At 38.4% G+C, this 11,565-nt stretch overlaps 1 long non-coding RNA gene across 1 annotated transcript; it reads left to right on the top strand.

Annotated features, from left to right (window-relative positions):
- Positions 1-6,977: 6,977 nt before the first annotated feature.
- Positions 6,978-11,385, top strand: LOC106724697. The gene is made up of 4 exons (XR_001360537.1): positions 6,978-7,096; positions 7,982-8,157; positions 8,511-8,669; positions 11,079-11,385. It is a non-coding gene; the product is annotated as an uncharacterized LOC106724697 (long non-coding RNA).
- Positions 11,386-11,565: the final 180 nt, after the last annotated feature.

Here is an 11,565-nt window from a genome sequence, read left to right as displayed (position 1 = left end):
ATTCATTCATTCATTTCTTCATTGGTATTACATGCCTGGACTGTGTCAGGCCTGTGCTAGGGACTGGGAACACAAGAAGGAATGGAAACTATTTCTTCAAGGGCTTCTCTGTTCTTTGTCCAGTGGAGGCAAACACCAGCAAGCATATAATTAGAATGCTTTTAGAAAAGCGTGTGTAGAGGTTCAATACATAAAAAGTCTTTATGCAAAAACTTCCATTACATGCACTGGTCTTTATACCATCAGAGACTAATAGATTTTTTGTTCGATAAAGTGGTGGAGGAGTGGATGGGAAAAGGTCAAGAGAAGTTTGTGGTTGTCAGATAGGAGACAGAGTTATTTCCCATGGGCCAGGCATTTTGTTTCTATCCATTGAGCCAAAGGCTCCGCTCTTTAGTATATTGTTGGCGTGGATTTAACGTGTGGTCACCTAAATCATGACCACATCCACCACCACAAGTTTTAGGGAATTTTTCTTGCACTTTCTCAACTGACTTTGTGTGTGTGTGAAATACACAAATGCTGAATTTAATCATTTTTTCCTGTTGAATATCATCCTATTGGTTGGATTCAATCTCCAGATCTGGTGAAATCATTATGAATTATGCTTCTGTCATCTATTACTGTAACTACTCCACCCAACTTTATGTCATCTGCAAATGTCACCAACATCCCCTCTTTCTTCTTGCCTCTATCCAGTCCGTGCACCACATGGCAACAACAGTGCTCTTTCTAAAATAAAAATCTGATCTTTTTATTTTTCATACACACACAATTTAAATATGGCTACCCATCATGACAAATAGTCTAATATGAAACTCAAGGACTTTCATAATTTGCCTCTTTATTTCTTTTGCAACTCCCGACACTTCCTCTTTTAAGACACACCATCTTTTTCCCAGGGAGGTACAGCCAATATACAGAACAAGAGTATAATCTGCCACATGTACTAAACAGAGATATTCAAAATCATTTGAATTTAGGATATTTCAATGGTTATTGGAATATTAAGATTTGTGAAGTGTTTATTATCAAAGTTTTGAGAGAAGTTTCTTTAGATCTGATCCACAAATTTATCCCACAAATTATTGAATGTTGTTATGGCTAGAACTCTATTTCCTCTTTGCCTATATTCCTCTACTCTTAACCTCAAAAACTCCTATGTGAAACTCTTATATATGTGTTTTCTCCAACACCATCAAGCAATTGACTCAATTCTGACACTATACAGATCCCACAAGATTAAAGATTAAAGATTCAGTCCCACAAGACTACCCACATCAGACACCAATAGTAAGTCCAGGTAGTCCTCTGTGCTTCTAACAAATTGGCTATATATTGGAGGTTTGCGTGGCTCTCTCCTCTGGTTTGATTAATTTGCTAGATGGCTCACAGAACTCAGAGAAACATTCACTTATATTTACCAGTTTATTATAAAGAGTATTATTAAAGATACAGATGAACTTCCTGATGAAGAGGGGAAGGCATGTGGGAAGGGACTCAGAGCTTCCTTGCTCTCTCTGAGATGACATGCCCCCATCACCACATGTTCACTTGCCTAAAAGCTCTCCAAATATCCATCTTTTTTTCAGGAATTCGTCATTATACAGTCAGGATTGATTAAATTACCGGCCATTGATGATTGCTTCAACCTCTAGCCCCTTTCTCCAACCTGGAGGTTATGGAGGTGAGACTGAAAATCCCAACCCACTAATCACATGGTTATTTTCTCTGGCAACCAAATCCTCATCCTTAGATGCTTCCCAAAGTTACCTCATCAATATAAACTCAGGTGTGGTTAAAGGGGGTTTATGTATATCAAGACACCTTTATCACTTTTATCATTTAGGAAGTTCTAAGGGTTTAGGATCTCTGCAAGGAATGGGGATGAACAATGTATATTTCTTATTATAAATCACAATATCATAGAAAGGAAGAAATAATGGGTGTCTGAGCCAATGGAACTTTGCTTGCAGTGTATTCATACAGGAAAGAAAAGTGATTGTCAGTGATAAATGGCAGAATATGTGATTAAATTTGAACTATTTTTAACAACAACATGGATACCCTTATCTCTTTCTCTCTTTATGCCTTTGTCCAAAATCCCTGCCTACTATCTCCATCAGTAGCAGAGCCCAATTTTGATTATATGAAAAACATAGCTGCTCATTAGCCACCTCACATGAGCTACTGGCTAAATATTGTAAAATTTACTATAAAACTGGAAATAGTGAAAGCAGCCACTACCCAAACACATTAATCAGAGAAGTTTAAATGTTAATCACCCTCCACAAATATATTTTGCATTGTGATGTTGAAAATGATGGATACCTACTTGTAGGTTGGCGCCTTAGGGCCCCCACAGGATAATAGCATTGGGTATGAATATTATACTATGGAATAAGCTTAATAAAAAAGAATCTTCTGGTTTAGTCTTATTTTCCACTTTCAAATAATATCCTGGAACTAAAGGTTACTTTCTTGAGATGAACCCTTTGCTAGGCAGGGCCAGAGACTCAGAGATTTTGACTTTCTGCAACTATGATAAATTCCTTAAGTTCTTCATCAGAAATGGGACTGATATTTGATAGCCAAACTGATATTTGTTGTTGTTGATGTTAATCCACACCTAAAGATATTTTTTTCCATTGGTTTTTAGAGAGAGTAGAAGGGAAGGGGGGGAGAGAGAGAAGAGAGAGAGAGAGAGAGAGAGAGAGAGAGAGAGAGAGAGAGAAATATCAATGTGAGAGAGACACACCTATTGGTTGCCTCCGGCATGTGCCCTGACTGGGGCTGGGTATTGAACTTGCAACCCAGGCATATACCCTTGACTTGGAATTGAACCCGCAACCCTTCAGTGTATGGGCCAGTGTTCTAACTACTGAGAAACACCAGCCAGGGCCTCACTGATCTTTTAACTTTTAACTACTATATGCAGTAGTAAAATTATGAAATACTTCCATATCTGCTTATGAAAATCCATATCCTAGACCTTTTACCTTTTGATAAATGTTTTGAAATTTACCCCTAGATGGAAGCTGTGGAATTCATGGTCAAGTTGGAGCACAGGTATAGTGAAATGATCTGGAGTTCAAAGAAAGAAGTTTGAGTTTTAGTTCTGCCACTAATTTGGGATGCAATACTGTAACAGCAGTGAATTATAACCCACCCCACCATTCTTTTGACATTGTTTCTATAAATGCTGACTCTGACTAATAGATAACTTGTAGAATTACAACATGTTTGTATAATAATTCTAGAAACTAATTTCAAATGATACAGACTCCTATCTTCAGTCATCCCAGCCTTGGGAGACTTGCTGACCTTCAACTGTAAAACCAGGATTAAATAAAACCAGGATGGTGAAAAACAGGTTGATGCACATCAGACCATCACTTGACTAGTTTCAACATCCTTATCAGAATGGACTGTGCTGGTCTGCACATAAAGAACTTTTCAGCCCTCTCCCCTTGATCTCTTTGTTCTGCTTTCCCTCTTCCTCCTTATAAAAACGTCTGCCTGCACTAAGATGTTGAGATGGGTTTTGGGACAAGAATCCCCATCTTCTTAGGTAGCTGGTGCTTAAATAAACCACTTTCCTTTAGCAACTGTCTCAAGAGTTTGGCTTTCATTGTGGCAAGCAGCCAAAACTGTGTTTTGGTTACAATACTTGGCAAGCCCCTTAGCTTCTATTTCTTTTTCTTCATTAAATTTTTAAATGACAATAACAATTCTGCTTACCTTGTAGTACTTAAATAACAACCAAATAAGATTGCTTATGATCTCTTTATGTTAACAATAATAATAGAAAACATGTAGGAGTTTTATTATGCATGAGAAATTCTAAGTATTTTATGTCCTTACATTATTTCCTCACACAATATTATTCAGGATAAACTAATAACATTTATGTTTTACAGATGAAGAAACTGTGATTGTAAAAAAGCACCTTACCCAAGGTCATATAAATAGAGTGAGGGATCAATTCAAAATCACTGTGACTCTAGCATTCAGCTAGCTGGTAAAACATTAGAAGAGGTATTAAAATTAGCAGGGCTTTCCTATAACTTTACCTTCAAGAACCAACATAAGTATTTGGACAAAGGTAATCCTGAGTATGACCTTGGTTGCCAGATAATAGAATTTCTTTTTAAAAATATGATTCTGGCAAAACATACACATACACGTCAAAATAAAAAGTCCAGTTTCCTGGTTCATAGACTATTTGTCTATGTCAGCCTCCTAGAACATGTGATGGCTGTTTTAACAAGACCAGGACACACAAATGTTTTTGATCAAACTTTCCAATTTCTATACACTTCTGATGAGCAAATATGTTACAGCCATTTTCCAGGACTTTGTAAGATTCTCTCTGGTCAAGGTGTGTTGCAAGGAAGGGCTCATCTGGCAACATCTGTGAACTTAATGGGAAGCAAAGCATCCTTAAGCATTGAGCCCATATGTTTACTCCACATTGGCTAGTCTCCCCACTGGGAAAAAGACTGAGGGCATGGAAAGTCTCTGTCCTTGAAATATGGTAGGAGCCAATGAACTGAAGCTGACCACAGATCTCAGACAACTACACTGAAACAAATCAGGAAACATGGCAAAGGGAATTCTAGGCAAAGGCTAGCTTAGTCTATAATCTATCTTTGAGGAAAAAGTTTCACCATTATGACCACCCACGATGTAATGGAATTGGTTATAAAGTTTTGTACTTTTCCCCACACTCGATGATACATGCATCCCAATCTTCTTCTCCTATGAATGAGCACCCAGGGTTTTCATGCTCTTTCCCATATTTCTATCTAGACCTATTCTCAAGAAGAAATTTGACCAATTTACTTCCTGGGGGAGAGGAATTACTTAAATGTGTTTCAAGGTCCTGTCCCTCTCAGAGAGTTTATATTTTAATGAGCAAGGCAGCTACTGCCATAGAACCATCCGCTAAAGAAGTAAGTGATGTGATTAGCAAGGTTACAGTTTTCTGACAAATGGATCTGAAATCACATTTATGTAATATGACCCTATCCAACCTATTCTACCTTCTGCTAACTCCTGGAAGTTTCTGAAGATAAATATCAAGCTTACAAAATAAAGACAACTATAAAGCCCTGAATACACACACACACGCACACATACACACACCACTTCAAAATACCTTTTTTCTCTCCTGCTTCTCCCAAATATGAACCTCAAATAAATGACTCACATATGAAGCCTTCCCTGAGTGCCACTGAAGCCTGCTTTTTGTCGGTGCTTCTCCAGTGATGTATACATTCCTCACCTTGTAATTATTTGTTTAGATGTCTACCCATTCATTTGTGAGTTCACAAAGGACAGGAGACATCCTTTATCATCTCTGAATGCCTGGTTCCTAGCTCATGCATCACACATAAACACACTTAATAAACATTAGGAGAATGATAAGTGGATGTGCACCAGAAGTAAGCACAAAGGCTTGTCTGTCTTACTTTCAAAAATGGATTGAAATTAATTGCCTATCTTTAACTACTGTGATGCTTTGACAGGTGCCTGTGGTTCTACCCTGGATGCCATTTGCTTCTAATTTCCACATTGACATTTCAGTACTTTCACCTTCTATTAAATTACCTCCCCATGCAATTGCTGTTACTGTTAATTCTCATAACAATGTTGCTAATAAGGTAGGTCACATGACCAAAGGAACAACTCATCTACCCCATAGTAGTTTAGCCTAGCCAACTTCATCCCAGCTCAGCCCATCTTCCAGAAGACAGGAATGTCGGGAGCACACACAGGAGCTGCCCAGAACTCCCACCAGAGCCCCATCCAACCTCATAACTCCCTGCTTCCAAATGGCGCACCTGTTGCATTGGGCCATCTTTTATTTTGACATTTAGGGTTGTTGTTTTTTAATGAATTCCATTTTGGGTTTGTATAGTGCAAGGCCTTCTGTTTCCAATAGATTTCCTTTTGTCAATCATCCACTTCAAAATAGTCTCTTCAGCTTTCACTTTATTTCCTTTCATCTTCTCATTCATAAATCTTAAAAGCTGTTTTACATTAGTTATTTTTAAAGAATAATCCAGTCCACTTCCTTTGTCAATGTATTTGCTGTGTAGCCTGAGCAAACACAATGTTGAGCTCCAGTCTTCCTTATGCTGAAGGTCTTTCTCCCAATGCAAATGTATACATGTACTTGGAGGGACTTCTAAGACTCTATATAACTGAAATCTATTTAATATATTTGGGGAAGTTTGGGGTAGTGTGTGAGTTGGTTTAAAACTGGCAGAAACAGGTAATGTGCTCATATTAGATTAAAATAATAGTTATTTTTATCCCTCTGTCTCTTATTAGATTAATTTCATCAACAAACATTTATTGAAAATCTGCTATATGTCATGTACCACGCTGGGCACAAGTTATTGCACATGGAGCAAAACAGACATAATCCTCCACCTGATAGTACTTACAGTCAGTGTGGAAGACTGATGACCACTAAATAAGCAAATAAATAAATGAAGTATATTAGCCCCTTGCAAGATAGGCTAGATTCTGCTGCAAGAATTTAAAAAAAAGGTATCAGGGGTTATAGCAACAACCCCTGTCATTCTCATTATGGGTCCTTAGTGGGTTGGCTGGGCAACTGCTTAATATAACACTCTACAATTGATTATCTATTGCTATGCAACAAATCACCCCAAACTTCCCAGCCAATATGGCTCAGTGGTTGAACATCGACCTATGAAACGAGAGGTCATGGTTTGATTCCTGATCAGGACACATGCCTGGGTTGCGGGCCCGATCCCCAGTGTGGGGCATGCAGAAGACAGTTGATCAATGGTTCTCTCTCATCATTGATGTTTCTATCACTCTCTCCCTCTCCCTTCCTCTCTGAAATTAATAAAAAGACATTCTAAAAAAGAAAAAGATAGAAAAGTACCCCAAACTTAACTATTTAAAGCAACACACATTTATCTCCCAATTTCCATAGTCAGAAATCCAGGTTTGTCCAAGTTGCATACTGAAGACCACATATGGCTCATCATCTTTTTTTGCTGCCACTGGAAACAACTTCAGCCCCCTACCCCCTACTCCAGACTGCAATCTGAAGGTACAGTAGAGACTGTGGTTGTCTACCTGAAAACACTTAGGTCTCTTTTATGGTTCTGCACCTATCCTCCTACTTTGCTTCTTAGGGCTCACACTCTGCAACTTTATTCAGAGGATTAGTGAGAACCAGTTGTGCTTGGCAGCTCTGTCCCTCCATGGCAGCCTGCAGCCAGTGTCTACTGCAGCGGTGGGGGGCAGGCGGGAGCTCAGCTTCCTTACTTCAAGTGGGACAAAAGCTTTAAGCTTTAGAGCTTCCTGCAGAATCAGGCTGAGTCTGGGACTTCACTAGCAATTTCCACCTTGCTCAACTTCTCCCTCTCTGCCTTGCTTCTCTAGTTCCTCGTGTTGTGACCCAACCATAAAATTATTTTCGTTGCTACTTCATAACTGTAATGTTGCTACTGTTATGAATCGTCATGTAAATATCTGATATGCAGGATGGTCTTAGGCGACCCCTGTGAAAGGGTCGTTCGACCACCAAAGGGGTTGCGACCCACAGGTTGAGAACCGCTGCTCTGGAGGAAGATGCTTGATGCTTGATGCCACTAACTGGGCTACCCAACATCCTACCTTCTTCCCCAAAGACCAAGGACATCAATACCTACGACACATATATGACTGGCACACTCTGGGGAAGCTCTGGGCTAGAGAACCAATTTTGTGTCAATACACCGTGTGCCAAGAATCATGCGACATGCAATAGTGTGCAGCCTCAGTCCTGTTGGCCTATCAGCAAAGCGAGATGATCCACGTGTTCCCGAAGTTGACACGGATGGCACACCACATCCTCATTTGTAATTTTAGAAAAGAAAAAATGTATAACAGATGTACAATTATTTGTAGGCTCTTCCAAGTCACTTTTGCCGATGCTGCCTAATTTTTTCAGGAAGTGATTTGAGTTGGCATGTGTCCTCCAGCCTTTGCAGTTTGGGCTTCAGCGTGTAGACAAGGATGGTGAAGACATTAACAACTTTATTTAAAGGAGTTGCATCTTATTTTAAAGACAAAACAGGAAGTCCCTGATTTTGCTGACAGACTTCTGGTGTTTGAATTCTATTTAAAGTGAGTTATGAAAAAAAAAATAAAGCCTATATTGGGAAAAAAAGCTACAAATAGCTTCATGAGCCTTGTGTAATGAACTAACATCTCATTATTCTGATAAGAGTTTTTTTCCAACTTGTGGATAATTCAAAGCAAATGCTACTTCCCTTGAACGTCTTGTTGTTCTTTAATAAAAATAACTAAATCTTAGTTCATTGAGCCTTGCTTATTTTTTTTTCCTGCTTCTCTGATTCATTAAGTTTCACTGTAAAGTTCAAATAGAGCTAAGAATTGTGATAACTAAAAGTCAGCAATAGGCTGAGAACTACAGCTTAAGTGTAATTATATTCCGCCCTCTCTATTCCCTGCTGCAGGTTTTAATAATAGTAGTTAGGCTGGGTGTTTCTTTCTGCAGTTAATCAAAACTACTTCCCAACGAGACTGAACTTTGCTTTTTCCACATTTAAACTGCAGCTGTTTTTCATATGGTGGTGTTCCAGAAAGGATCTGCGATCTCCCAGCCCCATGAGAAGGTGGGCAGGGTATGAGAAGGTTCTGTCATCTACCATTTCCTGCCTTTTCTGTTCCTGGAACACTCAAAATGAGACGATAAGTAGTTTTGTCCTTAAGAAAATTCTTTCCTCCACCTTTTCCTCTGTCTAAGCAGTTAAACACTCAACAACCAGTTTTTGGCTACTTATCTCTCCTGCGGGGAATGAGTGCTAAGGAATATTTCCTGCTATGTTCAGGCTTTTACCAGAACAATGTGACATTGGCAGTGACAGAAGCAATCACATCTTTCACTCAACAGATACAGTGTCCAGCGCCTCACCTGGGTCCATGGGCTAGCACGGAGGGAACAGAGATGAACAAGCCTAATTCTTCCACTTGACAAATTCACAATTTCATGGGGGTCAGAGAAAAATAAGCCAGGATTTTCAAAACAATGAGATTCATTACTTAAAAGAAATACATGTGACTTAAACACAGTGGTTAAGTAACTTGCCCAAGTCATATATTTTTAAAACTTGAAACTGAAACATTACACTCCCAAGCCCATGTTTTTCCAGAACCATTTCACACTGCTTTTCTACTAAGTAGTTATTCTCATTGTTTGAAAATACTGGCTTATTTCACATGGAAGAATTTTAGTTTTGTTCATCTCTGTGTCCTCTGAGTATCTTAGTCTCCAAGTCTGGGAAATAAAGATAAGACCTTGGTACACTCATATTAAAGTATCATTGGTTCTATATACTCTATCTAATAAGGTGGTAAGGGGGAGAAAAAAACTATATTAAATGTACACATGGCTAAAAAATGCTATAATTGCTGAAATTAAAATGTGAACACATATGAAAATAACTATGAAAGTAATATAAGCAATGCCTCAGGAGATTGTTGTGAGGATAATTGAGAGCTTTTATAAAGAATCTTGCACATTGCCTAATACATAATAGGCATTTTATAAATAGCAGATCTTATTTCCATTACTGTTACTGAAGTAAAAATAGTATAGTTAGATATGAGGAAGGGGCTTAACTATCTAACTCATAGATAAAGCTTTACAGTAGCAGTAACACTTAATCTGACTCTTCAAGATTTACTATTTAACTTGATACAAAAAGGAACTGCATTTGAAGCAAAGTTTACAATAGAGAGGCACACTCATATGTAGTTTTCTGTGAACCTATAGTAGCTCGTGATGGCTAGACGTTAAAATGTGTACAAAAATAATAACAAACACCACAGGAGCTGTCAACAGGGCTGGGTCAGGAAGGGCCATGAGTGGGCCATGGGTGGCATGACATAGAATTTGGGATTCCAAATGAAAAATGAATATAGGGCAAAAAATACCTGAAATTAAACTTCTCTATACATTTCATTGTTGCCATTGAGAAAGAAAATTCATTTATTTCATTCCCCAGATGCAAATATCTCAAGAGTTCTACTGTTTCAACACCTTAAACAATATGGTAATTCCACAGCGAACTGATGTCTTCCAATTCTAGTGAGCTTAAGAAGTCACAGTCATTTCTTACCAGAGCTCATTTGATTCTGTGGGATGGGTAGGACAGAATATATTATATATTATTTCTGAAGACACTGATGCTGGGCTGATGACTCAATGACTCTCCTGAGATCTTATAGCTAGCAAGTGGCAGACTAAGGTTCACATTCATGTCTTTGGACTTCAGATCAGAAGTCTATCAGGCCTCTTTGGAAAGAACTTTCCTGGGTCTTTTGTCATATTAGAATTGGGCTGGTCAATTTCCTCTTCCTGAACACAGTTTGCCTCTGGAACTTTGCTCACACAGAAAATACCCCTAACACCCCTTCTTATGACTTTATATCCAAAATCTGACTATCAGAAAAGAGATAACTCAAGTCCTTCCTCATCTGAGAAGACTTCTCTTCTCCTTCCAGCCCATAGAGGACTTTCTCTGTGGCACCTCCCTATGTATCAAGACTAAATTCTTACACTATTATTCACCACGCTTTCTTTTCCTCTATTTTATTCCCAATACTTTCCCCCTAGTCATTCAAAGGCATCAACCTTACCTTGAATAAAAGTATAATTTTAGAGCAAGAATTTTTTTTTAAATATAAGAAAGGCTTAATGCTTATTTGTATTTTTATCCTTCAAAATAGGCTTTTGATTCTGAAGACAGTACCATGTAAAATATAGGCTATAAAAATAAGTTAGAAAATGAATGACAAAAAAAGCCAGATAACCCATTCCCCAATTCCCACATCTGTACTCAAGGGGAAACTGTTGGTGGACTATGTGAAATGTCAGCATGGCCGGTGTTTTGGGAATGCCAACCAGCATGAATGACCAGCACTAAGGTTATATGTGGACATTTTTGGTCATTCAAGGAGAAGCCAAGTTAGAGTGATTTCGTTGTAGTAATGCGTGGACATCTGTCAATTTCCCTCCTTAGTTGCCAATGAATTATCCGGAGGAAATCCACCAGGCCCTGGGACTTTCCTGAAGTTCATTAGAACTGACCAGAGTCCTCTGCCAGTGGTTCAGGATAATATAAAAGTACCTGGAACTGCATGCTGCTGTGGAACTGGCCCAGAAGAAAGAATTACCTATCTCCACCCAAATAAATAAAATGGGGGGTTTTCAATTTTAACTCTCAGGAGATGATGTGGAGAGATGTGTAATGTAAGGTTCAGTTTAATAAAAATTAGTTGGTTCTGGAGAATGGTGAGACCCAACCCCATTACAGTTCTTAACTTCCATATGGTTATTAAAATTTTCGTATATTTATGTTTCACTCCACAACTTCACTCTCTCTCTTTCTCTTTCTCTTTTTCTCTCTCTCATTAATAAACATATCCTTGGGTGAGGATGAAAAGATAAGAAAAAGAAAAGAAAAGAAAAGAAAAGAAAAGAAAAGAAAAGAAGAGAAAGAAAGAAAA

The sequence above is a fragment of the Myotis brandtii genome, unplaced genomic scaffold (assembly GCF_000412655.1).
Source record: "Myotis brandtii unplaced genomic scaffold, ASM41265v1 scaffold931, whole genome shotgun sequence".
NCBI classification, from domain to species: Eukaryota; Metazoa; Chordata; class Mammalia; order Chiroptera; family Vespertilionidae; genus Myotis; species Myotis brandtii.
This window is presented reverse-complemented; position numbering and strand designations above follow the sequence as displayed.